At 30.1% G+C, this 27,605-nt stretch overlaps 1 long non-coding RNA gene across 1 annotated transcript; it reads right to left on the bottom strand.

Moving 5' to 3' along the window:
- Positions 1 to 1,852: 1,852 nt before the first annotated feature.
- On the bottom strand, positions 1,853 to 21,279 carry LOC111614663. The gene is made up of 4 exons (XR_002754976.1): positions 21,152 to 21,279; positions 15,092 to 15,147; positions 8,523 to 8,610; positions 1,853 to 2,123 (listed from the first exon to the last, which is right to left on the bottom strand). It is a non-coding gene; the product is annotated as an uncharacterized LOC111614663 (long non-coding RNA).
- Between the last annotated feature and the right edge of the window lie 6,326 nt (positions 21,280 to 27,605).

Raw genomic sequence — 27,605 nt, forward strand, 5'->3', positions numbered from 1 at the left:
TATTCAGACTCACTGTCTTCTGAGAAGGTTCATTATCAATGAATAGCAGAACCTTAATTTTTGTGACAATAAAAAAATTGTGGTGATTTATCCGAAATATTTTGTATGGGAAATGACTATTCTATTTTAAATCATGGTTGGTAGATGACGGAAAACGGGGTGGCGGTTTCTATTATCGATTTACCATGGAACGAATCGTTTTTCCGGGAATTTTGACGGAAATTCCGGAGTAGCAAATATATGGAGGGGCAGTTCAGAGGGTGTTGACTGTACTGTTGTTTTTAATATAATATTTAATATAGTGAGGATCGCAAAAAGACAGCGACTTGGTATGTTGTACCTAGTGCATGATGCATCAGCGCCACTCCCTAGCACTTTTGTCAAGGAATCTAGTTGAATCGCGGGCGTTTAAAACAATATGAATCAAATAATTAGATTTGGTTTGAAGAATTTCAAATTTGATTAAAATAAAAATCTTAAAATTTATTTTCTGTTTTCATCAAAATTTTAGTAAAAAATCAAGTTAAAGGAATTTTGGTAAAAAATAGATTGACATTTGACATTTAAAGATTACAGAAATAAATTTATCCGAAATTGTTAAGAGACTATAAATGATTCACACAACTAAAAATCAACGTCAACAAAAGAGAGTTTACTTCATCTGATCCATTCAGGGGCAGCAGAGCAAGTGGTCACCAGATGGACAACTGCTAACATAAAAGTCATGTTATGTCACCCTTCTGACACCTGATCAAAGTTCACACACTTTCGGTGATTAAGTACAGGGTGGGAGAAATTCCACGAAATTTGCTACAAACAATTGCTACAGAATTTTATAAACTGTATTAGTTATGAAACTTTCCTTGTATAAACGAATACAATTTATGCTATTGCTCCAATATGCATCTGGCACTTTCTATTTCTAAATATTTCTACTTTTAATCTCAGGATGGAGTAATGATGAAACGAAATCTGGCATGGTAACTTGTATATGAGGCAACGATGCTATTAAATTTTGGTGGTTAAAGTTCAATTAGATAGATAGATAAATAGATAGAAAGGGTGGTATGCGATATTTCAGACCAGTTCAGACTTATTGTGAATGCCAGTGGGTAAAATTTTAATTATTTTTAATAAAATCTCATAACAGCCAATTCGGTTGCACAATTGATTGCTGGATTTGTGTGGATCGTAGGACAGCAGGATAACTGTATGCCTCCAAGTCAAACTGTATTGCTGCATGTATCTAGACAAGATGTCCTACAAGTACTAAAACTTTCTTTAAATTGTATTGTTCCACAGGAAAGTCTCTCTTGATATGAAATTGTAATCATTATTATGTTTGCACTAATAAAGTTTCATTTCGTTGCAACACTGCCTTTGGGATCAACAAGTGAATACCCTTATTAATTAATGTCTGAATTATTCTACTGTTATAAAGCTTCCTGTCTTTGTAAAATAATTATTAAAACATTTCTGATAAACAAAATCATACTAAATTATACATGCAAACATATTATTACTTAAGCAATAATAACTCATATTTGCGTAGTAACAATATAGCAATAATAACTCATCTAATAATAAATTCTTTTTGCATATATGCAAACAATAATTTATTATTTTTGTGCAAGTTCTCTCAGTAGAATTTTACTTGCATTTACATGCTGAAAATTTTGAAAAACTGATTATTATTAAGCACTAATACATATTAAGTGTTTCATAAGAGACTCTTCTGAAATTCTGATCATACTACAAAAAATTTTTGATATCATCTATACTTTATGCTAGATTTTTGTAAAATTAGAAGTGTTTATAACTTTCTACAATAAGGTGACAAAATTAACAAATAATGTGATTATAAATAAACTGGTATTTAATGTACAAAATTAGAATGAGTTAACAATCCAATTTATATAATTGGCAAGGCCACATAAAGTACAGGATATCTGTAGAAGTTAAAAAAAGAAAAAAAATCACAGCATACAAAATCATTCGCAAAAATGACTTAACATCTAATTTAAAAAGATATCCAAACAAATTTTTATTTATTTAATATTTGAAAAGGTACTAATTTAACAAAGGTCATTTCTTTTTCCCAGATTTCTTTATACCACCAACTCCTGCAAAATACATAAAGAAATATGGTTAAAATATGCAAAAATTTGGATATTATAATAGAAATTTAAAAGTTTTAATTTCAAATTATATAAAATACAGGTCACCACTAATTTTCTGACACCTCAATTCCAAAATCTTGCTGGATTATTGATTTTGCCAGATCAGCTAAATTCACATAACTTAAACACAAATCCTGGACCATTAATACCATTAATTGTAAGCCTCTCATGTCTCTAAACATATTTTTAACTCTCTCCATCCTGTTGGCTCTAAGAAGGCTTCTTTTTAGCAAACCTATTATGGATTTGACTGGGACCACAATGGAGCAGCTAGGTGGCAAGGAGCTAGTTCTGGCATACCCAGATGGACCAGGTTTCAAAAAATTCCTGGAGTTCTTCAACCTCTTGATTTTATCCTAGATCCCTCAGAATGGTAGTGTGTCACCTTAGCCATTCAGCCATTTCTAAAGTATTATAAACCGCTAGAAACTTCAATTAAGCATATATTAAATGTACATTTAACACTACTAACATTTGCATCATTTTTAGAAGTAGTTAAATTAAGTAAAATGAGTTATAATCCACATAGTATAAAGGGACTAGAGATTGAATTGAGGGATAAAGCAATGCAACACTAGTGATTTTCCAAGGTGAAGTGCTTACTTTTTATAGTGAACTAGCCTATATTTAGATGTTATACATATGAAGAAAACCCAGAAAATTTTAACTTGGCCAATTTGTTAGTCAGGTCTTATGACCAACTAGTAGTGTTTGGCGGTTTTATCCACTCAGCTATGGGTATGCTACAAAATAAAGGAATCATCAATGACAACATGTCAAATCTAAGTGAATGGACACTACAGAGAATGAAATCTGGACTATTCAATGAAAAAACCTGGCAGTTGTGGGAATTAATTTCCCTCCTTAAATTCTATCTAAATTAATAGGTGTCAGACCATCACGCTAGAAAATCAGTGTTGAACCTGTACCGTACATAAAATAAACAGCAAATAATTACACTTACATTAAACATATTGATATTTTGATGTTAACAATTAATAAGCACAATTCTAATTGAATTAGAATTATCTAACAGTTTGTTGTTAAATTCTAAATATTTTTTAGGGTTTCAAAATATGATTCAATAACTTTCAATGTATTATTTATTAAGCAACATTAAAACACAGTGCATGTGCCAATTGATGACTGCCATCATTCATCCTTCTAACCAAAAATGACAGAAAAACAGATTACAAACAAAAATTTATGATCCATCAGATTTTTCGGACATTAACTGTACAGTTTTTAAGCTTGATTTATTGTTATAATTTGGAAGTAGAGATAGGTGATGCAACTATATAAAAATTATAAACTAAGCAACTGAGAAGATTCAGTAATATTTGTTTATATTTCCAAAATACAAGTTATCATATGGAAGAAAAAGATCATCATGATGCAAAAACATTGAAACCATATCTTAAAAATGTGTTAAATCATATTATTTTGACAAAAAATCACAATAATCACTGTTATTTCAATTTCAATAGCACCTTGAAATACAGAGAAAAGAGTGAGGATAATTTTTAAAAAAATTTTCATTCCTTTAAGAAATGGAGAGAAAGTAAATTTAGAATTTTAATGGATAAAGTATTTAAATTGAAATATATTTCAATTTAAATACTTCATAATTCAATAAGATTCAACATCTAAAATAATATAATATGAACTGATATATTGGGATTAGGGATTGCAATCCAGCAGTGTTTTCAATCCAGCTGGATTTTTGCTGGATCAATATCATTCCAGCTGGATCCAGCGCAGATGTATTTTTGGTGCAATAAAGTGTTATCTATCTATCCAGTAATTTATTGTTTTTTTAAAGAAATAAAACATTTTTTTTTAATATTTAAGAAACTTTTAATATTTAGACTGGTCACTATACAGTAAATCAGTAAAACTTCTTACACATTTAGGTAGTAAACTTAATTTTGGTTCAGTTTAACACTTGAGATAGAGATAATTAACTTTAAATGTTTGATTAGATTATAATTATAATGTAATCTTTAAGTTAAATAATAGTAGAGGTAATTCTACTAATTAATTTATATTAATATATTATATTATAATAATGTAAAGACGGATAATCAGTGGCTAAGTGGCTATCAGTCTTACCAGTTTTCTTATATAGGCTCTACATATCAGTCTGTAGTTATTTATAAGTAATTTAATTATTAGTGTTAGTAAAGTAGTGAGTAATTAATTAGTAGTAGTCTAGTAGTTAGTTATTATTATCACAATCATGAATGATATACATTCATATCATCATATATCTAAGATACTGATACTCATTAATTTAATTAACTATTTAACTAACTAGATAGTCTCAGTTTCTCACTAATTTTAACAATAAAATTGCCTAGCCTAGCCCACTAATCACTTATAGAATAAAAGTTTAAAACTCTTACTTAATAGAATTAGAATAGAAGTTATAAAATATTAGTCTTGTCTTGAATAAAGTATTGTAAAGGATTAAATAAAATTAAATCAATCACTTCTGTTATTATTATTTTTTTTTTTTTACTTTTCTGGAAGTTGGGTCTCAAGAAACAAATGATATTGATGGTGTTGTCTCCCAACATACTTCTTAATGAACTGCATATATATCCCGCTGCAGAGAAGGCTCTTACTGCCTCTATGCTAGTTGATTTCAGGGTCATCAAATAATCATAAAGATAAATTTTTACTACTTTTAAAAAAATCAATTTTTCAAAAATATTTCCTCAAAATTGATGAAAAAACTTTATGGGTTAATTGCACCTAAATAACCCACGATTTTTGCCTGGACCGCATTTAATCAGAGACAAAGCTTTTATTCTTATTCTTTATTTATTTTCTATGCATTTCGGGTGCAATATTTTCTTTAATTTGCACCCCTCTTCAGGATTTTTACATTTCTATAAATTTGGTAAATTTTATTATTACAACGGTAAATTACTACAATAGTTATACAATGGTTAACTAACCTGTTTTAAGTTTTAAGTTTTAGATCGACATCTGCCCAGTGTTGATGTTATGTCCCCTAAGGCATTTTTAGACCGTTTCCTCCTCTTTTTGTTTTCTTTCCCTTTACCTCCTCCCATTTCCTCCCACACGGCGTCAACCTCCATTCCATCATTTAGGTTTATGGTTTTGTTTTTATTAATGATTTCGAAGTGCTCTTTTATAGAAATGTAAAAATCCTGAAGAGGGGTGCAAATTAAAGAAAATATTGCACCCGAAATGCATAGAAAATAAATAAAGAGTAAGAATAAAAGCTTTGTCTCTGATTAAATGCGGTCCAGGCAAAAAAACGGGGGTTATTTAGGTACAATTAACCCATAAAGTTTTTTCATCAATTTTGAGGAAATATTTTTGAAAAATTGATTTTTTTAAAAGTAATATAAACTAAACCGACCATGGATATATACATATCTATTACTTATAGCAGATAAATTTTTACCTTTGACTCCCTCATGTTCATAAACAGCCATTTCCTTTTTTAATAACTTATCATAATCCTTCTCAGTACTAGTTTCGTTTCATGAAGTTTTCTTTCTCACGCTCTAGTTGGATCTCCGATTCCTATTCCAATGTGAAATTCAGGGAATGAATGCGGGTTATCTGGATCATCGTTTTCCGTTTCCATAATATCCTCAGTCATTGCTGCTGGTTCCACTACATATGTATTTACTCGATTCAGCATATTTTTCATCTCCTGGCGCATTACATTTTTTTCGGTATTGTGAAAGAATAATCGTGCTTTCTAACTTTTTGGTTATAGTTTTTCGGGTTCTGTATGTAAATCAGCATCCCTGTAACCTCAATAAGACGCCGTTCTCTGATTCTTTTGCGTCCTGGTTTTTTAGTTTGTCTAAGATAAATTTCAGGGTTGTGTCAGCAGTTATCAAACTCGACTCTCTTCTAAAGAGAGCTTTTACGGCCAGTTTATAGGTTAGGTTTCGTGGACAAGCCACGAGGCTGCAGCTCTCCATAGGCTTAAACCGAGATCATTCCATCACGATTCATTGACGTCACAACTGACCGTAAATTAGAATTATGCACCAGGACTAGGAGAGGAGTTACTTATTTTATTTAGCGCGAAGACACTTTATTTAGCGAGAGTGAAAAGTCAACTGGCAATTAAATCAGCAGAGGTAAAAGGGCAGGCAGCGCGGTGTAGAGAGGGGTTGTAGCATGTGCCACACTGAACGGCAACGTCGCCCTCGCCGCCGAGTGATAGCACACGTAAAAACGCAGCAACACTGACAACGCAGACTTTTGAGCCATTATTTAGAAAGTTAATCGAGTATTTGCGGATCCGCAGCGCTGGATCCAGCAAACCGAAGAATACGCTGGATCCAGCAATTGCAATTCCTAATTGGGATGCAATTTTCAAATCGTAGATCTATAAATTCTCACCATGTCCATCTTCGTTAATTTCAAGAATGGAGTTTGACAAAAATTGAAATGGATATGGAAATCTTAAGTGATTAGAGAACCTGATTAATTTTTAAATTAAAATATCAGTAAAAATTGCAGCCCAGCATTGTCACAATATCACAATAAATAAGATTTTTCTATATTAAGAAAAAAAAGAATATTTCCTTGTGTAATATGCTATTTATGGATAAAGTGAATGATACAACTACAAATATTGCAATTACCAATTGTAATTTATAATTTAGATTAAATTAGATAGCATAATAAATAGGATTATAATAAACTAGAGGGTTTATCACATCAGGGGCTGACTGGAATAAATAGACTAGATTATAATAAAAACTACAATATTTTTGGTATAATCTAGTCTATTTATTCCAGTCAGCCCCTGATGTGATAAGCCCTCAAATTTGTTACAACCCTATTTATTAGGCTATCTAATTCAATTTAAAGTTTGTGGGCTAGAAGCACTATTTAATATTATATAATTTATAGGTTGTACAACATAGGTTAAAAAAATATCATTAAAAATTGCATCAAATTTATGAATTTTATATAGATATACATATGATGTATAATTAGAAACAAAGGTGTAACCAGATGTTTGATATTATCTCATACAACATCAACATTTTTTTAATAAAGAAAAACCTCACAAACTATATATGCAACAATATAATAAAGTACAGTAATAAAATTTTTAAATTGGTATCAAATCAAATTATATCATCTGATCACAATTAACTTAAATCATTGATACAATTTACTTGGTATATAATAAGGAATTAGCTGTGTATGATTATAACTGTTCAATCCTGTTAGAATCAAAATTAAAGTTAAAACTTAAAATTCAACTGAGGCATTTATGAATGTAGAAGTATGAAAGGGGCACGGTAAAAAGAACTTTAAGGAATGTTCCTACTAGGCTCACAAAATTTACTTATAATAGTAGTATGAATACTGTTATGAAAGAAATTGCTAGTCGAAAGGAATCAAGAATGGTTTTAAGAAGAGCCCCTAATTTGTATAAAATCTTGAGAAATGATAAGGATAACATCAAAGCAGAGGAGAAAGCTGGGGTGTATAAGATTCCTTATGGGAACTTACAACTGGATGTTAAAAAAGATTATATCGGCGTCACTACCAGAAACTTGGAAGTAAGGCTCAAGGAACATAGATATGCCATAAGAAAAGCATCTAATTCAACGATTTTGTCACAAATAGCGCAAGCGCAAGGCTCTGAGGTAAAATGGGACGAGGCAACAATCATCAAACCTCTGTCTTCCCCAACTCTAGCAATGATGGCGGAGAAAATAAAAATATACAGAAGTAAGATAGGAGAAGGCTGTTTGAATGCGAGGGATGCGGAGAGCCTACCTTCGGCATGGAAATATTTGGTTAAGAAATTTACTAGAAACTTCGACCAGAATTAGTACATAGAAGATTTATGTTACTTTTGTTTTATTGTTTTATGTTAATTTTTATATATTCTTCCGTTATTTTTTCTCTTGTAAAATTTTTGATTTAAAAATTTTTATGTTCTATTCGTGGAACATTTAAGTTCCAATTTAGTTTTCGACCTGAAGATGGCCTATTAACTAGGCTGAAAACGTTTGTTTTTTAAAATTATATTTATTTCTTGGCAAAAAAAGGTGTTTTGTTTCTCTTTATTTAGTTGCTGAGTGCTTTTGATATAACTTGACTATATACACTTCAGTACCCTACAGAACGAGACAAACACATGTCTACATGTTGGTAGTCACACACAAAAAGAGGGTTTAACAGGTTTCTTTTGTCTCTTTTTTTGTTTTTGGGGTTTAACATAGCATTGCCACTTTATATTCTGCACATAATATATTTATTTTCTCTCCACTAACATTATGATATGATATTTATTAAAATCTGTATTTGTTAAAATCTTACCCATTGGTCCTTTCTGAGATGCTTTCGCTGCAGCTTCTTTCAAAGCTTTTTGGTCTTCCTTTAGTTTTTGTTTAAATTGTGCATCTTGCTAAAAAAAAATGTAAAATGTTATCTCATTAAATAATGCAATTTAAATCAATTATTAGTTGTATTTAACAGTATTATAAAAATTTTCAATGCATAAGTTTTTAAGCAATCAAAATATGATAACCATTTTACAAAGGAAACACATATTTAAGTAAAATTTCTAAAATTTATTAAATATGAAACATTTAATGACTCCTTAATACTCTAGCAAAAATGACTTATTTATAATGAAATACTTACACATCACTTTTTTAAAATAATTTTATTTTATTAAAAGGTAAGTCTTGTTCAACAGCACAATCCTTTTATAAAACATCTATTCAAACAAGATCATGCCAATACATACATATGACTTCATTCAAATAGATGAAGTAAAAATACAAAATTTTGCAAATAATCTAAATAAGAATATTCAATTTGAAATAGAACTCGAAAATAGAGGTTGCATAAATTACTTAGATATAACAATAAATAGAGGCAATACAGGAGTTACCTTTAGAAAATATGAAAAAAATCGTACTACGTCTAAAACAATAAATTATAAGTCATACTGTCCTCTTGAAATAAAAAAAAAGAATAATTTCATTACAGCATTAAAGAAAATCTACACATGTACAACATATAAAAAGGAATAGACTAGAAGAAGAAGCTAAGTTAAAGATGATGTTTTCACTAAATGGCTTTCCTAATAGAACAATATAAAAATGGACAAGAGAATACAAAGTTATGAATTAAAATTTAAAGAATTAAAACATATATCTTTCTTCTATATTAGAATTTTTAGAAAGGTTTCTATAGAATTAGCAGCTAACTTAAAAAACAAATTTAAAGAATTTATATTTACTAAACAAAATAAATTGGAAAAATCGGGTGTTGTATATAAAATGTTATGACATGCGAAAAAAGGTCTATTATATTGGAGAAAATGGAAGAATGTTGGAAAAAAAGATAAAAGAATACGATGCATCCATAAGGTTACAAAATACCCAATTACCTTGGTTTATACATTGTAGTAAAAATAATTGTAAAATTAATAAAAATATTATTAAAATTCATTTTCTAGAAAAGATATATATTTAAGAAAATTTAAAGAACACATAAAAATAATGATAATTTAATTAATTTGAATAGTTGGGATGTTAATAGATGACTTCATATATAAAAGGATATTACACGATACAGGATGATTGTTCCTGTGACTGATTTCGATGAATATGAATTATTGGTGTGGGCTTTATCATAGATTGTACCTGTTGTAAAATTTTGCACAAACTATTTTAAGACATTTATTGATTTTATATCTTTCTGATCAAAATTTTTAACTGTAAATTTACAAAACAATTTTTTATGTTTTGTAGACTGAAGAGGGATTGGCAAAAATGTTCAATCTGAAATTCATATAAATAAAACATCTGGAAATTAATTGTTTCTGAACAATTCTTGAACTTGGTTGAACATCAGATTTGAAGGACAACAATTTATTTGTTCATCCAAAAACCCCTTTCAGTTTCTAAAGTGATGTTGTAGAGTTTCCATGATATCAAAGTCAGTGTCAGAAAAGAACAAACACAAGGGATAAAGTTGATTTTCAATTTAAAAAGTTTTTGATTCATCCTTCATCCAATATATCTACAATCCCTTAATGTTGTGGAAGGTATTAATATTAGTATACCTTGTTGCCCAATTCATACAAAGTTGCATTGTAGTATCTTCTAATTTTAGCCACATCAGTAGAATCATCCAAGCAATTGTTTTCAAAAGCACTGAAAATTGTTATACCAACTAAAAATCCATTTTTAAGTTCCTTGGATAATTCAATGTGGAACTAGTATATCTTTTTTATTGGTGTATTTCTGCTTTCATTGTGCAATGCTTATTATTTTCTTTTTAATGCTGAACTGCACAACTCTTAAATATGTATGGAAAACAATGGTCTACCACTGAATATAATTAGAAATCAAAATCTGAATCCCTTGGTTAGTTTCATTTGATGGAATGTGGCAATACAACACAAGTGATCTGCTATGGATAATGTTTCTATGGGAAACCAGCATGTATTTGTGTTTTCTTCATGTTAGACATAAAGAAAACCCAAAAATTGAATGCAGCCAGCCCATTGGCAAGGCACAAACCCAGGACAATCTACCAATGTTCATTGGCTGAAATGAATATGTTTTTAATGTGAATCTGATACAAAATTAACATTCTTGGATAGGTACAGTAATTTGGATTCTTAACAACAAAATAAAGGCAAGCAACAACAACAACAAATTTAGGAAAAATGATTTAAATGAAAACAGAAATTGCATGTTACTATCAAATAACAGTCAGAAGAATTTAGCTTCTTAACAATAGTTTAGTAAAAGAAAGAAAAATTAGCAATACACAGTAGCTACTAATAACAACAGTTTATTTTATATCATTGTTAAGAAAATGTTTAAAAATTATTGAATGAATGTGATATAAATGAATGAAAATTATTAAATGAATGTGCATCATAAAAAAAGGAATTCAAAACCTTCAAGATCAAAAAAGAATGTTTGTTTTTGATCCATTATGACTGCAGCACCCACCCCATAGCTCGCGAACAACGTGTTGCTTGTGTACAGTTTGAATGTAGCCCACTGCTCGAGTATTCAGACTCATCAAGTTTATTAAAAATTAAATAGTTTTATAAGTTATATATTTATGTATAATTTTTAAACGTATGTTAAATTTTTATTATGACTTAATGGCCACTAATAAAATTTATACAGTGAGTGATCGGTTAACAAACAGTTCGGATAGTGAACAAATCGGACAACAAACACTTTACTGAACAAACATAAAAAGAAGCGACAGAAAATAACAAATACCGATTGATTTTCCCTTGTTGTCAGGTAACAATTCAAAACCTTTCGGAGTGCGGGAGATGTCAACGTCGACACTCAACCAAATACTGATCAGATAGTATTCCTCTGAATTTTGAAACTCTCCCTTGTAATTCCAGTTTTTTTGTTTACCTTTCTGATAAAATTTTTTATAGTCTTTGCGAGACTGTTGGACGGGCACTTGTTAAGTTTTGTGTTGGATTTATTTACGAAAGGTGAAAGTTTAACTGTCCCATCAAATATTTGTTAACGGTTTAATACCAAATTTCGAATTTCATCCGGGCCTTGCATTTAAATAATTTGATTTCTAGTTGATTTCTGTTCACTGAATTTTTGTAAGTGCTTTTCTGAACTCTTATTTAAGAAAGAAACTGATAATATTATGGCGCCTAAAAAGAGGAGTGTCAAGAACTGTGCTCACCGTAGAAACCAAGTACGAGATAATAGCCAAGGTAGAAAGTGGGCATAAGATGTCTGATGTTGCTAGGCAGTATGGCTCAAACAGGTCTACAGTAGGCACAATCTTAGCTATGAAAGATATATCAAGAAGTCTCAAACTGCTAATGGAGTAATGAAAATCACATCTGAGAAATAAGAAACATTGAAGAGCTCATAATGGAACCTGAAACTGATCTGACAACAGAAGAACTCCAAGAACTCTCAAACAAAAAATACCAAGGAACTCAGCAAGATGTGTTTTCTTTTGAAAAAGGAAGACAAAAGAGGACCAATGTCGACATCTGCTACTAAAGATCTTTTGAAAAAGTGGGAGGATGTCAGAACAACGATCAGTGGCATCCAAACCAGAATAAGGTTAATGGGGTTGGGGATCTCTACATTTACAATACTATTAATTACTTCCAAAAAATCCTAAAGAAAAGAGAAAAGCAATTGAATCATTGGACAGATTCTTTAACCCCCACAAACAAAAAAAACATGACTAATAAAAGACTGCATATATATGTATTTTTACTATTATATATAAATAAATGTAGTAAAAAAGTATATATTTTTTATTTTTTGGAGTCTCTGGAACAAATTAATCAAATTCCCATAAAAACCTATGGCAAATAGATAATCAGTTAACAAAGTCTTGGAACAGATTATGTTTGTTAACCGATCACCCACTGTATATATTATATAAATTAATTTTTTATTAGTGGCCATTTAGGTCATACGTCCTTTCCAGGAGATGCTTAACAATCAGCTAGCCTTGAACAATGCACGCTTGACACCTCCTACCTATCTCCTTCCCCTTAATGCAGTGAGTTAGCATTGATTACAAATGCAGTATATGTATATTTTTTAAATAGTGGTTGTATGTTTTTCTTTTCATACTATTTAACATGTTTCCTATTTACACAGAACAAATTTTGAATTTGTGTATGAACTGATGGATGGTTTCCACCAGGTATAAAAATGTTTGTTTGATTTATTTTAAGGGTTAATATACTAAAAATTATATTTATCCTATAATTACCCTAATTATGTCTGAATATGAGCTGGAGAAAAAGAAAAAATGGACACACACTTACAATTTTCAAGAAGATTAGGAAAAGAAATATATTTTTTATTTATTTTAAGAACAAGTGTATTTGTTTGATTTGCTGTTCAACAGTTGCTATTAGAAAAAAGTGCAATGTAAAACATTTTACAACAGTTCATAAAAATATGATACTGAATAACCTATTAACAGCAATTTAAGATAATCTGAAGTAAAAAAATTGAAAATCACATTAGTTGCCCAACAATCTATATTTATTAAGTCCATGACTAAATCAAGAGCTGCTACAATTCCTTCATTTAATATTCCACATATACTTGCAATGCACAAAAAACCCTTTTATGACGGCAACACAATTAAAGTAGTAATGCTTGCTGCAGCAGAAACATTGTTTCAAGAATTTGAAAATAAGAAGGAAATTATATCAGTTATTGAAGATGTTTAATTGTCAAGAAATTCAGTTATTCGTAGAATATAAGCAACGTCTGAAAACATCAAATTATAAAGAAAAAAATATTTAGAAAAATGCATTTTTTTAAGTTTACAATGTGATGAATCAACAGATATCTGCAATATTGCTCAAATAAATATTTTCATAAGGATAGTCTTTAATGATTGCTCAGTAAAAGAAGATATAATCTCAGTTTTGCCACTACAAGAAAATACATGTGGAAAGGACATATACAAAGTTATTAAAAACTACATTAAAAAATTAATCTGCACTTCAAAAACTTGTGTCCATAATAACTGACAGAGCACCTGCCATGATTGGTTCCGCTGTTTACTTCATCACATTATATAAAAATGATAGTGTTTCCAAATTTTTTTCATTATCACTGCATCATTCATTCATCAACAGGCATCATGTACAAAAGTATTGGATTATGAACATGTCATAAAAGTTGTTCTAAAAATTGTAAATTCTATTCAAGCCAGACCACTTCAGAGCAGATTATTCACAATACTGACTGATGAACTTGATGATAAGTATGACACTTTAATGTTACATTCTGAAGTTAGATGGCTTAGTAAGGGAAAAGTTCTACAATGATATGTACAGTTTCTTCCACAGATAAAACTTTTGTAGAATCTAGAAACGAAACTTATGATCATTGCTGGGTGTCAGATTTATCCTTTCTTATTGATATAACAATCAAAATGAATAAACTCAATCTTAAACTTCAGAGGAAACAAACAACTCTTTTTGAATTAAGTTAATAGGAAGTGTAAATGCATTTCAGTCAAAATTAAATGTGTGGATATCCCAAATTAAAGAATGTAACTTCACCATTTTCAAAATTTAGAGAAATATATTCATAAATATAAGGAAATTTAATCACATAAATATTCTGAAAATCTCACTGAACTTAAAAATAATTTTGAAATTAGATTTTCTAATTTTTGTAAAATTCAGCCAATTATTTCATTCATTTTAAATCCATTTGTTGATATTAATTAGTATTTATGAAATATCACAAAAGATTGAAAGTATGTTGAATAAAAATGAAAATATTGTGGTTGAGAGAAAATATTCACTTATAAAGGAAACTTCAAAGGTTAAACTCCTGCTTTGGATCAACTTACCTTTCTGAAACTGGCTTTCTGACAATGAAATTTTAAAAATCAAAGTTCAGATCCAGAGTAACAAATGAGCATCTGAATAATTGTTCCTTATGTACCAAAGTACAATATACTGGCTGAAGATATGCAATGTCAGTCTTCATATTGGTTATTAATAAGTTTTGTTTGTCCTGTATTGTATTTAATTTGTAGTAGATTACTAGTAGTAATAAATAGTAGTAGTGTAATATTATTGCTTTCTTTTACCTATTGTTGATGATTTTTTCAAAAAAATGTTGTTTTCTTATATGTGGCTCAACTTATAGTTTTTAAATTCTTAATTTGCTCGAGATAAACTAAAGGTTGGGCACCGAAGCTCTATGATACATATATATATATATAAGAAACATTAAAATCAGAGAAATTTAGATGACATTCCTTGTTATTTGTACAATAATTTTAAAATACTAATAAAATTATGTACATTTTAAAAATAAATTCTTTTTATTAAAGATATTTGAAATTTAAACTGTAAGGTTTTAATTTACCTCATCCTCTTCAGATCTTTCTTTCTTGCCTTGTTTTAATGGTTTCTTTTTTCCTCCTGAACAAAAATTATATACATTTAAAAAAAGTCTTAATTTAATCATATAATTATAAAAATTATTNTTTTTCTTTTTTATAACTCACTATATTCAATTTATTTTTCACATTATTGCACAACATAATTACATTGTGTAAAAAAAAAATCTAATGTGACTCAGTTTTGTTCATTATAGGAAGAGTGGACCTTTATGTGCAAGCCAGCATAAGAGATTCAAGTCTGAATACAAATTCTCCACTAAAATCTAAATTATGATTTGAATTGAATCTTAAAGATCTTTTAGTATACAACCATTTGGTTGACTAAAGTAAATATTATGTAGATTTAAAAGCCTGCTTATTATAAGTAAATAGAAATATGAGAAATTTGTCAATTACCAACAGTATACTGGATGAATGTACTAAAATAACCACAGAAATCATCAAAAACCAGCAATAAACAAGAACAGAATACAGATTTAAACTAGAACAAACAAAAAATGTTGTAGAAGAGCCTGGTGCATCTGTCGTGGAAGGCATAAGAAATAAATAAACTAAACGAAAAATAAAAAATTTTATGAAAGTTAATAGATTATTCATAGGAAGGCATAAAAAAATTATATCTTGTTATGCTTTCCTATATCTTCTGCATTAGACATATGCCTGGCTTCTTGTCCATAATGGTTTTTTGTTCTTTCTAATTTAAATCTGTATTCTGTTCAATTTTAGAAACCTGATGGCGACTTAAAAACAATGGAAAACATTTGCTTTTGCATTAAATTTCTTGTTTATTGCTGGTGTTTGGTGATTTATGCGGTATTTTATGAAAAATTTGTTAAGCTACATAAAAATTTTAACACAAACAAGCAATCATTTATTGTGACATTATCACAATGCTGGGCTGAATTTTTAACCATATCTTTAGTTTATTTAATTTAAAATATATTCTTTCCTCCTCAATTTAGTAATGGCATGACCCTGTACATCATACTTTCCTGCTAGCGATAAAGTTGTGCTGGTCATCTAACTCCTTTCAGGAAGAAATTTTTAAATTGAAATAATGTAATAGACTTCCAGTACAAACTGGAAGTTTATATATAGTTAATTGGTGCTTCCTGCCCCTAAGCTTTCTCCATTTGGTCTTGACTTTCATCTATCTGACTCCATTCTTGAGATTAATGAAGGACAGACAAGCAGACTGACACACAGTGGAAATTTATAGATTGTGAGACTCAGCACTACCTAATTTATTTATGTAACTAAATCATAACATAATGTTATGACAGTAAAATTTTGTCAGATAACTGTCAACTTTTGCACATGGGAGTAAATTTCTCCAAAATATAAGAAAATATTTAATGCATTTCTCCTGCTTCTTTCCCCAATAATTATCTTCTTATACACCACTGACAGAATATTTGTTTAATAAAAAATAAGTTAAAAGCTATCTTTCTACCATTTAGTTTACATACCGTATTTAAGCAAGATTAACAAATTTCAATATTCTAAAAGTTTACAATTTTTAAATATGAAGATTTCAAACATTTGAAGGCTTCGGATTCAAAAATTTTACTAAATAAATAATACAACAATGGGATTGGTTATCCTAAATATTAAAATAATATATTCTAAAAAATTTTTCTTTAAAAAATCTCTTAAGAAATAACAAGCAAATGAGAAACAATCGAAGAATCCTTTAGAAGTAGCAGGAGTCATATATAGGCTGATGTGTACATGTACAGAACAGAAATATTATATTGGAGAAACAGGAAGAAAACTTGAAGACTGAAAGAGCATGAGGTGGCAATCCGACTAAACAGAACTGAATTCCAGTGGCAACAACACTGCAGTATAAAAAACTGTATTACTGACAGAAATAATACTAAAATATTGTACAAAGTAAAAAATCGCATAAAAAGACATGTTATAGAACATTACTGTATCAAAGGATATGTAAATTGTATTAATTTAAATACCAACGCATGTGTTGATGCAATCTAGGATAGTTAATAGAGTATAAAAGTATTGGCAATGTAAGATTGTAACATCCACTGATGAGGCTGATAAGCAAATATATATGGATAAAAAAGGAAAAATAAAAATAAAGTGAGAAATACTAAATAAGTTTCTAGTCCATCTGTTTTTAATTCTATCGAAATCAAATTTAAAAAAGTGATTTTCGCTTATTATTTCTTAAGAGATTTTTTAAAGAAAAATTTTTTAGAATATATTATTTTAAAAATTTTACTGTTTAGAAGAATATTGATTTTAAATTTGTTTTAATTTATATACTGTACACTACATTCTAAATTTGAAATTTTAAACTGAGAATAGTCAGATTTTGACTGAAAATTTCTTTAATAAAAAAGATGACTTCCTGAAATTAGCAGATTTAAGCTTATTTACAAAGATGTTGCCAAATTTTATAACATCATTTCATATTTCTAAATATATTTCATTATTTATTTTTACTCTTTTAATCATATCATCATATTTCTCAAATACACTCATAACTGGTAATTATCCTACTTTTCCTTCTTTCTTTAAAACATTCCATTTTCCTCATGTTTATTTTCTTCTTTTAAAAAGTATTTTACAACAACTATTTTTGATTACATATTATATATATATATATATATATATATACATGCAAATGCACACATACATTTATAATATGTATTATATATTAATGTTTGAAATAAGGCATTCTTATGTGTTGGAGTTGAGTTATGAATTAATAGCTCCTGAAGATGAAAGTACAGTACATAAGTACTCAGAATTAAATAATAGAATTATAAATTGTTTGGACTACAAGAAAGTCAGTTTGGTTCATTACAATTATTGAAGTTCGGAGTCATTAAATAACGTACTCCAAGAAGTTTAGAGTCGGGATTTGTAAGATGAATAAAGTTTTTTTATAATTGATATACTGCCCTTTCACTCTGAAGTGCTCTTTCATTAATCTACATTAATTATTGTATGAGGTTATTTAGATTATTAAGAATGAGAAGTCTAGAGTCTGCCCCTGAAAAATTTTTGAATTATAATGTATCAGTACATACAAAACAGTATTAAAATGTTTGATATTTAAACATTACATTAAATAATTTTCTAAACAATATAAATAATCAAACAGAATTTTGTCATTTGGAACAATAGACAGAGATAGAACAATCATTTGGAACAATAGACAGAGATAGAACAATCATTTGGAACAGTATACATATATATGATGAATTAATCTTTTTCCCAAATTAGTCTTTGATGAATTTTTCATTGAACAACATACTTTATATTTGGTTTGATGCAAACTTTACTTCTGGGGAGACTATAACTCACTTCATACAAAATTCTCTGTTAAAAAACATACAAGCAACTTTAACTTGTACCATACTGCATGCAGTATAAATATTCTTGTTCAGTGACTACATTGCATTAATGTTGGATCTTTGCCAAAACATTATTTAATTGTTTACTCTTAATATGACAAATCCATTGTGTCTAAGTACCATAACATAGTTGATACACCCGTAAGGTAATATGATTTATTTTTAACATTTTTATCACACAGTGTCTGTTACAAAAAAATTGAGTTTTATACTTTTGTTGATAAAATTAAAACTCTTTAATGAAATCAAATCTCTTTAATTTCTTTATAAATACAGTATTTGTTCATAAAGTACATATATAATAAATAGTTAATATGCACAATATATTTTTTAGTTTAAGCAAGGCACTGAATCTATGAGCAAATGCAAATAATTTAAATTATATCTATCTAATTTTTTATATTGCTCTGTTTTGGTTAAAATCAGTTCACAGAGCTGCTGCTTAACCACTCTCCATACATTGTCTATGAAGATAATGTCTGGTGAGCTGCAGACCACAAGATGACATCTAATCCATCCTTCAAACTAAACCAGTTGCAGTTGAAATTTGAAGGTTTCATCATCTCAAATCCATTTCTTCACTTGCTTGATGATTGCTGGACTTGTTATGTCAACTAAACCAATAAATTACACTCCAAAACGGGAATATCTTACAAAAATACAGATACAGATCTAAAACCAGCACAAATTAACTCAAAATAGTACTTTTACTAATGTGTGTGTGTCTATGTTTATGTACGATATTCCAGTTTTGGAGCTTAATTAATTAACAAAAGGTGGCTTTGTCAGCCAATTTCTATCATAAATGTGTTCTAATGTATTATACCTGAGAATGTCAGATAGACACAAATGTTCGTAAAGTACTATTTTGAGTTAATTTCTACTGGTTTTAATTGAACAAATTCCTCGATCGAAGTTGTTCATTCTTCAATAGCACTACAGTACTTTTCAGTTATCTAATTCTGTTGACATTATTATTTTTCATTCCATCAGCAAATAAATAAAATGACAAAAATTTTGCTGACTCATCAAAAGTATATTACATACCTTATAAATAGAGGGCAATTTATTTTAATTTCAGTCCATAGTTTTAAAAAATTATTATAATTTTGCTTAAATATATCAGTGGCTCAATTTGTTTGTAAGAGATTGTATTTTACACTTAATATAAAGTTATTTATATATTCTAAAGTAGTATAATTCAGTTTTACTGTAAAGCTTTTAACTCGCTTAGTATCTTCACTTCGACCTTTACCATTTGATAACTGGACAGCCAAGTGGCTAAGGTAAACCTATCACCATAGGAGATCCAGGATCGAATCTCGACGGGTTGAAAAACACCAGGAGTTTTTCAGGGATTAGTCTGTCTACATACGCCGGGCCCCGTCTCTCACCACCCGGCCACCCCATTGCAGGCCTGGCCGAGCCCGCAACGGGCACCCTAAAAAGAGGCTCTCTTACCCCCGTATTCACCAACGCGAGTTAGAGTTAGAGTTAGGGTTAACTCTCAAGTTATTGGTAAATTAGAGTTAGTGTGTAAATTAGAGTTATTGTGTTTGACTCGAGATTCGGAGTTGGTGAATACCAACTCCGAATCTCGAGTCAAACACAATAACCCTAACTCTAACTCTAACTCTAGAAAATCGGCGAGTAGACAATAACTCTAGGTTTCATGCTTGCGCAAAGCAATCTATTTCAAAGAAAAATGGCGACTCTCAACTAGGACGAAGCCAAGATGCTAGAAAATATAAAATATCTAGATTATATAGATCATACGGAACGAAGAAGTCGGCAGATTATTTCTCCAAGAAGAAATGATCTTGAACAATTGGACAATTACGACGTTCTATGTCTATATCGTTTGCCAAAAGAGAGTGTAAGAAACATACTAGAACAAATTGGTCACAATTTAGTTTCTACTTAATCCAAAAATTATCCGACGTCGCCGATGGAACAACTGTTGTTGGTTCTACGTTTTTATGCCACAGGAACATTTCAGTTCGGCATGCACTATTTTCCATTTCACTTTCCGCCATTTTCTACACATGTTTGCTTTCAACCAATCAAGATTCTACTTACGAAAGAAGACTTGTTTAATCTCGAACGCAGGATTGTTTTAAAGCATTAACTCTAGAGTAGCGAAACTCTAGAGTTATACTTTTATCTGAATACGAAAGAAGAGTAACTCATAATCTGACTTCAAGTTATATCTAAACTTGAGTTCGTCAACTCTCTGTTTAACTCGCATTGGTGAATACGGGTGTTAGTGCTTGCAGAGCAAAGAGTTAAAAATAAACCATTTTGTTGACACTTTTAAGTTATTTACAGTACTGCATAAAATAAATAATTACTTATTGTGATTTTGTCACAATGCCAGGCTGCAATTTTTAATCATATTCTCATTTCACAATAAGCTTTCCATATCTGGTCTCTTGTTTTCACATATCTAACTCCATTCCTGAAAAACTTTTGAACTGAAATCATGTGACTTCTGTTCCACATTAGAAATCTGTATATAGTTAATGTATATAATACTGTAATTTACTAAAATAATTTAAAATTTCCAATAGATCCTGTTAAAAAATAAATAAATACCTAAAAGAATATCAATGATATACCAACGATATAATTAATTACCTTGCCTTCCGGACATTTTTTATTTCAAGAAAATATAAAATCTGCTTCTCACACGTCTAAACTAAAACACACAGCAAACACACCGTGAAGCACGCAGACATAAGGAATGAAGCGACCTCTAAGTAATTTATACACTTTATTTTTTAAAAAAAAATATATAAAATTAAATTTTAAATGGTAATGATTAAAATATATTTTATTATTTTATTATAAATGGTAAAAATTGGTTTGAAATTAATATATTCTGATATAAATATGTCTTTCATTTTTGTGGTATTTTTTTTTTTTTTACATTCGTTTCGAATTGAATATTTTGAAGATTAAAATGGTTGATAAAGAAATATTTCTGTTATTTGAAGTAGTAATATAAATTAATGATATTCATTATAATTTTAATATAAATATTTAAACATTCATTATGTTTGTTATTTCTTGTCATGCAACATTCAACACGCAATTATATAGTCAAGTCTAATTTCCGTCATTTCTGAATAGACCAGACCTCAGCGGCCGGATGGCCGAACGGTTATGGTGGCAACTTGCCGCTCTGGGGGATCCGGGATCGAATCTCGGGATCTATTCTGAGTAGTATCGTTAAGCTAACAAATACGATAAAAACTATTTTCTATCGGAACCACGTGATTCGCGTTTAATCAATTATGAAATAAGTTTCATTCGCATATGTATAAATTAACACTAATGGAACGATGGAACGAGACAACGCTTGCTTATTGGACTTAACTTTGTGCAATTACCATACCTAAACCATTGAACATTTCTGAAATCTCTCTTCACCAACATCATCTAGAAGGCATGAGTTTTATTTCCATACCTGAACTATGTACAGTACATTCAGCAAACATTGTCTTCGTTGTCTACCTTCATGCTATTTCTCATTAATTGCAATGAGGAATACAAAATTATAATTTAAAATGTCATAGTTTTCGAAGTTGTAGCATCAGCGCGCTACAAAGAGGTATATATCGCATGTATCGCACGATATTGCTAGCTTGCTTGTTTGTTAAGTTATGGCAACGCAACACTTGGGCGATCTGGCTAGGGGGAATGCCTTCCGGGAGGACTTTTTAAGGGAAACTGGTCCCTATTTAGGCGTTACAAACGTGGAGAAAACCCGAAAAACTCCACGTGTTCAGCCCGTCCGAGTGAGACGCAGGACAACTATTATAGGTTAATTATTTCTTAGGAAAATTGTCATTATCTACTCATACTTCATTCAACTGTGTACAAAAGAAAAGTACAGTAATTATGTATTAATTTTGTAATTGTTTAATTTGCTATTATTTTATTTAGTAACATGTTCTGTGTTTGCTCCGAATAAATTGCATAATCACTATATGCAGTTATGTTATATTTTCAACTATTGTTAAATATATTCTTTTGCAAAAAATGAAAGGGAAAAAAACCTAAATACAATGAGACTAAGAGACTGTCAGCTAATTTACTGAGAATGTTTCTAAACGTCTTTTATAGGTATGGGCAATAATTTGTGACCAATTAAATTCGACAGGTGAGATTATAGTGACAAGCAGCAAACGGACAGCAAAGTGGACAGGAAATGGAGAGGATTAAAAAAAAACATTTAAAAATATAAATGATCACAATAATAAAACGGGAAACAATAGGAAGTATTGGGAATACTTCAGTATTATGGAGCGCGCAATAGAGAGAGAAGACCGGATGTAACTCCACTTGCCACATACGATAGCAGTCGAGGATTGATGTCATCGTCGTCATCTAATCCAATACTAAACGACTCATCGTCATCTAATCTGACACCATCAAATGACTCACCATCGTCATCTAATCCAATACTAACAAAAGACTCATCGTCATCTAATCTGACAACAACAAATGACTCGTCATCGCCTTCTAATCTAATACCGTCAAATAACTCATTATCATCATCTGCAATGACTACAGAGCCTTTGTCAAATAGAAGAAATAAATGAAAACGGGAAAAAAGTGTGTCCGAATGGGTTAAAATTTAAACGCACCCATAGTGACCAGGGTGATAGGGTTCAGTTTGGATTTGTCATTCTTTTGAATCAGACGTTTGCTTGTTACTCCCGGTAAGTACTGTACATGTGTTTTTACATTTTATAGATAGAAATGTTTACATAAACTTTATAAGAGAATTTGTGTATGTAATGTAATTATATATCGCGAAATTTTCATTTTCTTTTCTGTATCTAACTCTTAAATTAATAATTCGAACGATAAGTACAGTGGTCGTGTCCTATATTGTCCAAACTGTAATAGATTAAACAGCGAGAGAAAAATGTGGTAAAATTATACATTTTTATCATTACACGTTATCTGTTAAATTGTTTTTTGTTAGACAAACATTTGATAGACATTTCGTTAAAACTATAATTGTTTACCATTACGGATTTTCTGCTTAATTTTTGTTTTAAGAAACACACATTCGATAGTAATGTTCAAAACACATAGAATTTTATGCGTCGACCGATATAAAAAGAGCTATAAACAAAAAATTCATAGGACAACCGATCGTTTCAGCCGCCATTGCTTAAGCTTGTTTCGATGGTGGAGTATGACAATGGACAGCGGTATTACCGGAAACGTAACGAATGCAATATCTATCAAACTGTGATCATCCTTAATGTCATCCTATCGAAATTTCATCTCGATAGAATGGCATTAATTAACCCGTGCCGACTTGAACACGTAACTTGAATACGAGGATGAGTTACGTGAAGGATATTAATCAATAGTAAAAATATCAATAACGAAGAAATATAAAAGTTTTTGATAAAGTTGTTGTTTGTAACATTTAATTACAAGATTAGAATATGCTGGGCATACTTTCTCTTTGATGCTTCTGGTTATAGCTTTCGATGATCTTGCACACAAATCAATGCTGGGCATTGATTTGTGTGCAAGATCATTTGTATGCAGCCTTTTGTTCTTTATCCACAGTCAATAATCCGTGAAAGTCTTGCAATAATTTATATAATACAGACTTTTCTGTTCGGATATAAAATAATTCGTTCGAAACAATATGTGAGATTCGAATAGCGCCTGGGTCTAATTAACAATTTAAATATAAGGCTAAAATTATGAAGTAAAATATTCTCTCATTTTGGGTGTGAAGTTATCATTTTCTAACGTGAGAAAACTGATAAAAGAGCCACTTCCTTTAACGGAAAGAGACACATTCTTTTGTTTTCCAGTTATCTATCACAAATCTCACCACCCTGGGAATTGTCGACCCCTCAACAATTCCCCTTCCCTCCGGTCACGTGAAAAAATACAAAAATGCTGATTGATCACAAATCATGAGATATAGTCAAAGATCTACATGATTCGGGGAGTACGTCAGATCTCATAGACGACAGACGTAGTCCATATTTGCTCCATAAGGCCAATGCCCTTAGTCGTATCAAATCGAGTATAATAATGAGTTAATTTAGGAGAAAAGAAGAAAACTTTTAATATTGTGCCAAATCAAGACCTCTCCATGAAATGAAGTACGAACATAGAATACAGATGAACATAAAGACAAAGTAAACCTTGAGGTAGTATGATTATCAATGAATTTGTGAGCTCTCTCTCTCGAAGCGTATATTTTAATTGAATCCATACTCTCTTCGTCGGTAATATTTAATTGTTGAACCTTTCAATTTTGTGTAATTTTGTTTACCTTTCTTTGATTAAATTCTTTTATTATTTGTTAATTAAAAGATGTCTCCTATTCAATATCTGAATGAAATCCGTATTATCTCCATACGCGTGTTAATCCGCGAAATGGTAAATTGATTAACTGGTGTCGGGAATCCTGACGAGGGAAAGAGTGATTACGAAATCCTCAAATCCCGCTTTCTAAATTTACTTAAACTGTAAGTCCCTCCGCCCTCGATTTTCTTTGAATTAGGAAAAGCCATTCTTGTAGACGACCCGAGAACTAGTTTCAACAACTAGCCGCCGATTAAGTGATACCGAGTAATAAACTACTCCGTACCCACGGCTAGAATCTCACAAATACATGTAAAATGCGTTAGAGTAGCTCTTCTGAAATTTTCATATTCACCGATCGGTAATTTCACAATTTCACTTGTGTTAAAGTACACAGGTGCGAATTTCAATCGTCACAGGTAAAGGGTATGGTGTTTTTTTTATGAATTATTAATTTGGTTAGTGTCTGTAGCGTGTTAGTGAACGGTTAAAATAATGAATAGTGTTAATACTTTCTGCCCCCACTTATTTTTGAATAATATACAATTAATTATGATACTTTCATAGTATGAAAGCATTAAATAATGACAGCGAAATTTAAATATTACACATATAAAGCATTAGAAATAAAATTTACCTTGAATAAAATACACAGATACAGCAGAGTTGCGTTACAGAACCGTTTACCTAATGATAAGAACATTATGTCATTTGGGTACTGATTCAAAAAGTTTAATTAAAAAACTTAAAATAACTTTATTTTCTCTGTAAGGTTTACACATGTATCTAACAAGTTAAAATAATACTGTATATACAATAATACTATTAAGTAATACAAGACTAAACCACAAAAGAATAGATTTCATTAGGGAAAACGTACTGTACACGATACTTAAAATTTTAATATTTCCTATTCTAAAAATTCTAGAAAACTTTTAATATTGCTGCACAAGAAATTTAATAATTTATTTTTTTTTTTACGGAGTTAATCCAGAAAAATAAATCGTTGTCATCAAATCTTGAGTTGTTGAATGTTACGGTTTTTTTTGTTAAGTTATGGCACCATAACACTTGGGCGATCTGCCAAGAGGGGTTGCCTTCCGGGAGGTCTTTTAAGAAAAACTAGCCCCTATTTAGGGATTACAGCCGTGGAGAAAACCCAGAAAACCCCACGTGGTCAGACCGTCCGAACGTGACGCGAACCCACCACCGAACTTCCAGTGTTCAGAGTATGAAGACCGCTTAGACACTGGTAGGCTAAACGTTTTCGCATTTTTCATGAAATATAGAGAACGTTGCATTTTTACAAAATGGCTACTTTATCTGGGTCGCATGTAACTAGTCGACGTAAAATTAATCATATATTATAATGATATCTATGATTGTAGCTGTTTATCGAGAAATTTTATAGGAGAACAATTATTGCTAGCGGGACACATCATTGCCTATGGTATTACAGAAAAAAATGAGCGAGATCGTTCTATACATTTGTGCTCTTTGTGTTAAATAAACATTAACTTTGACATCTGTCCCATATTTACCTTATTTACAAGAAATCTATGTTACCTTTTTACTCAGGGCCTCGAGTTTCAAGGGGCCTAAAAAATCTTTACAAAAAAAAGAAGAAAGAAAAGTTTAAAGTCAAATTTTGCAATAATTTTTTTTTTACAAACCAACAAATTATACTTTAAATACTACACAAAATAAAAAGTAGTTAATATGTTCATGTTAATTATTTTCTATTTACGATTGACTTCTAAAAATGTGAAGAGTTGGTAAAGGGCCTAATACATAGTTTAGGTTAAGGCCTGGAAATGCTTAAACCCAACCCTGTGTCTCACACAAAAGTACCGGCATTTCAAACATTAAAGAAAAATCCTTTAAAATTGACAGCGTAACTTGTTCATATAAAGCTGGAAAATTGGAAAACGCCAATTCTTAACAGTCGAATCCACTCTTTCTGTCGGTTATATTTATGAGCTCCATCTTCTGATTTCCGAATAATCATCTGTTTTTTCATGTGGGAATAGATGAAAACTTATGAAATTGCAACGCAATAGAAAGATTTGCTTTTTCTATTGCTATTCATCTTTACTATTGACAATACACAAGAGTGATTCAAGCGATCCACATAATATAGCTTTCTTTAAACAATAGATTGCGAGCATCCGGTGAATCATCGAAAACGTAACAAATGCAATATCTATCAAACTGTGGTATAATTGCGTTTTTTTAAAAGAATTATACTGTTTTTGATAGTTAATTAAATATTGATAACAACACATTATTAATTTCAAAATTAATTGTTCTTTGTAGAAAATATTTTAAATGGAAAAAAGAATAAATGAAAAAGAATCGACTGAGACAACGTCAACATCTCAAGAAATCGCCTCTGAAGTATTGAAAATACCAGAGATTCTGCTACACATATTTAAATATTTAGACGATCTGGACTTACAACAGTGTGGCCAAGTGTGTACTTCCTGGAAAGACGTTACGGAAAGCATCCTACATAATAAAATAGCAATCTTTCGTAAGGTAATTATGTATTTAATTTGTATACATCTAATTATTATTATATTTTTTTACTGTATATACTGACAGCTTGCTTAATTTTACTTATAGCAATAAAATTAATTATATGCCTAGTTTACAAAAAATTTGAATGCAATTCCAATAAAATAGTACAGGACATATGTTCCATATATTATATTAAAAGTGTATGAGAGTATCGAAT

This window comes from Centruroides sculpturatus, unplaced genomic scaffold, assembly GCF_000671375.1.
Source record: "Centruroides sculpturatus isolate CEXI.00-Female unplaced genomic scaffold, Cexi_2.0 scaffold2231, whole genome shotgun sequence".
Taxonomy (NCBI): domain Eukaryota; kingdom Metazoa; phylum Arthropoda; class Arachnida; order Scorpiones; family Buthidae; genus Centruroides; species Centruroides sculpturatus.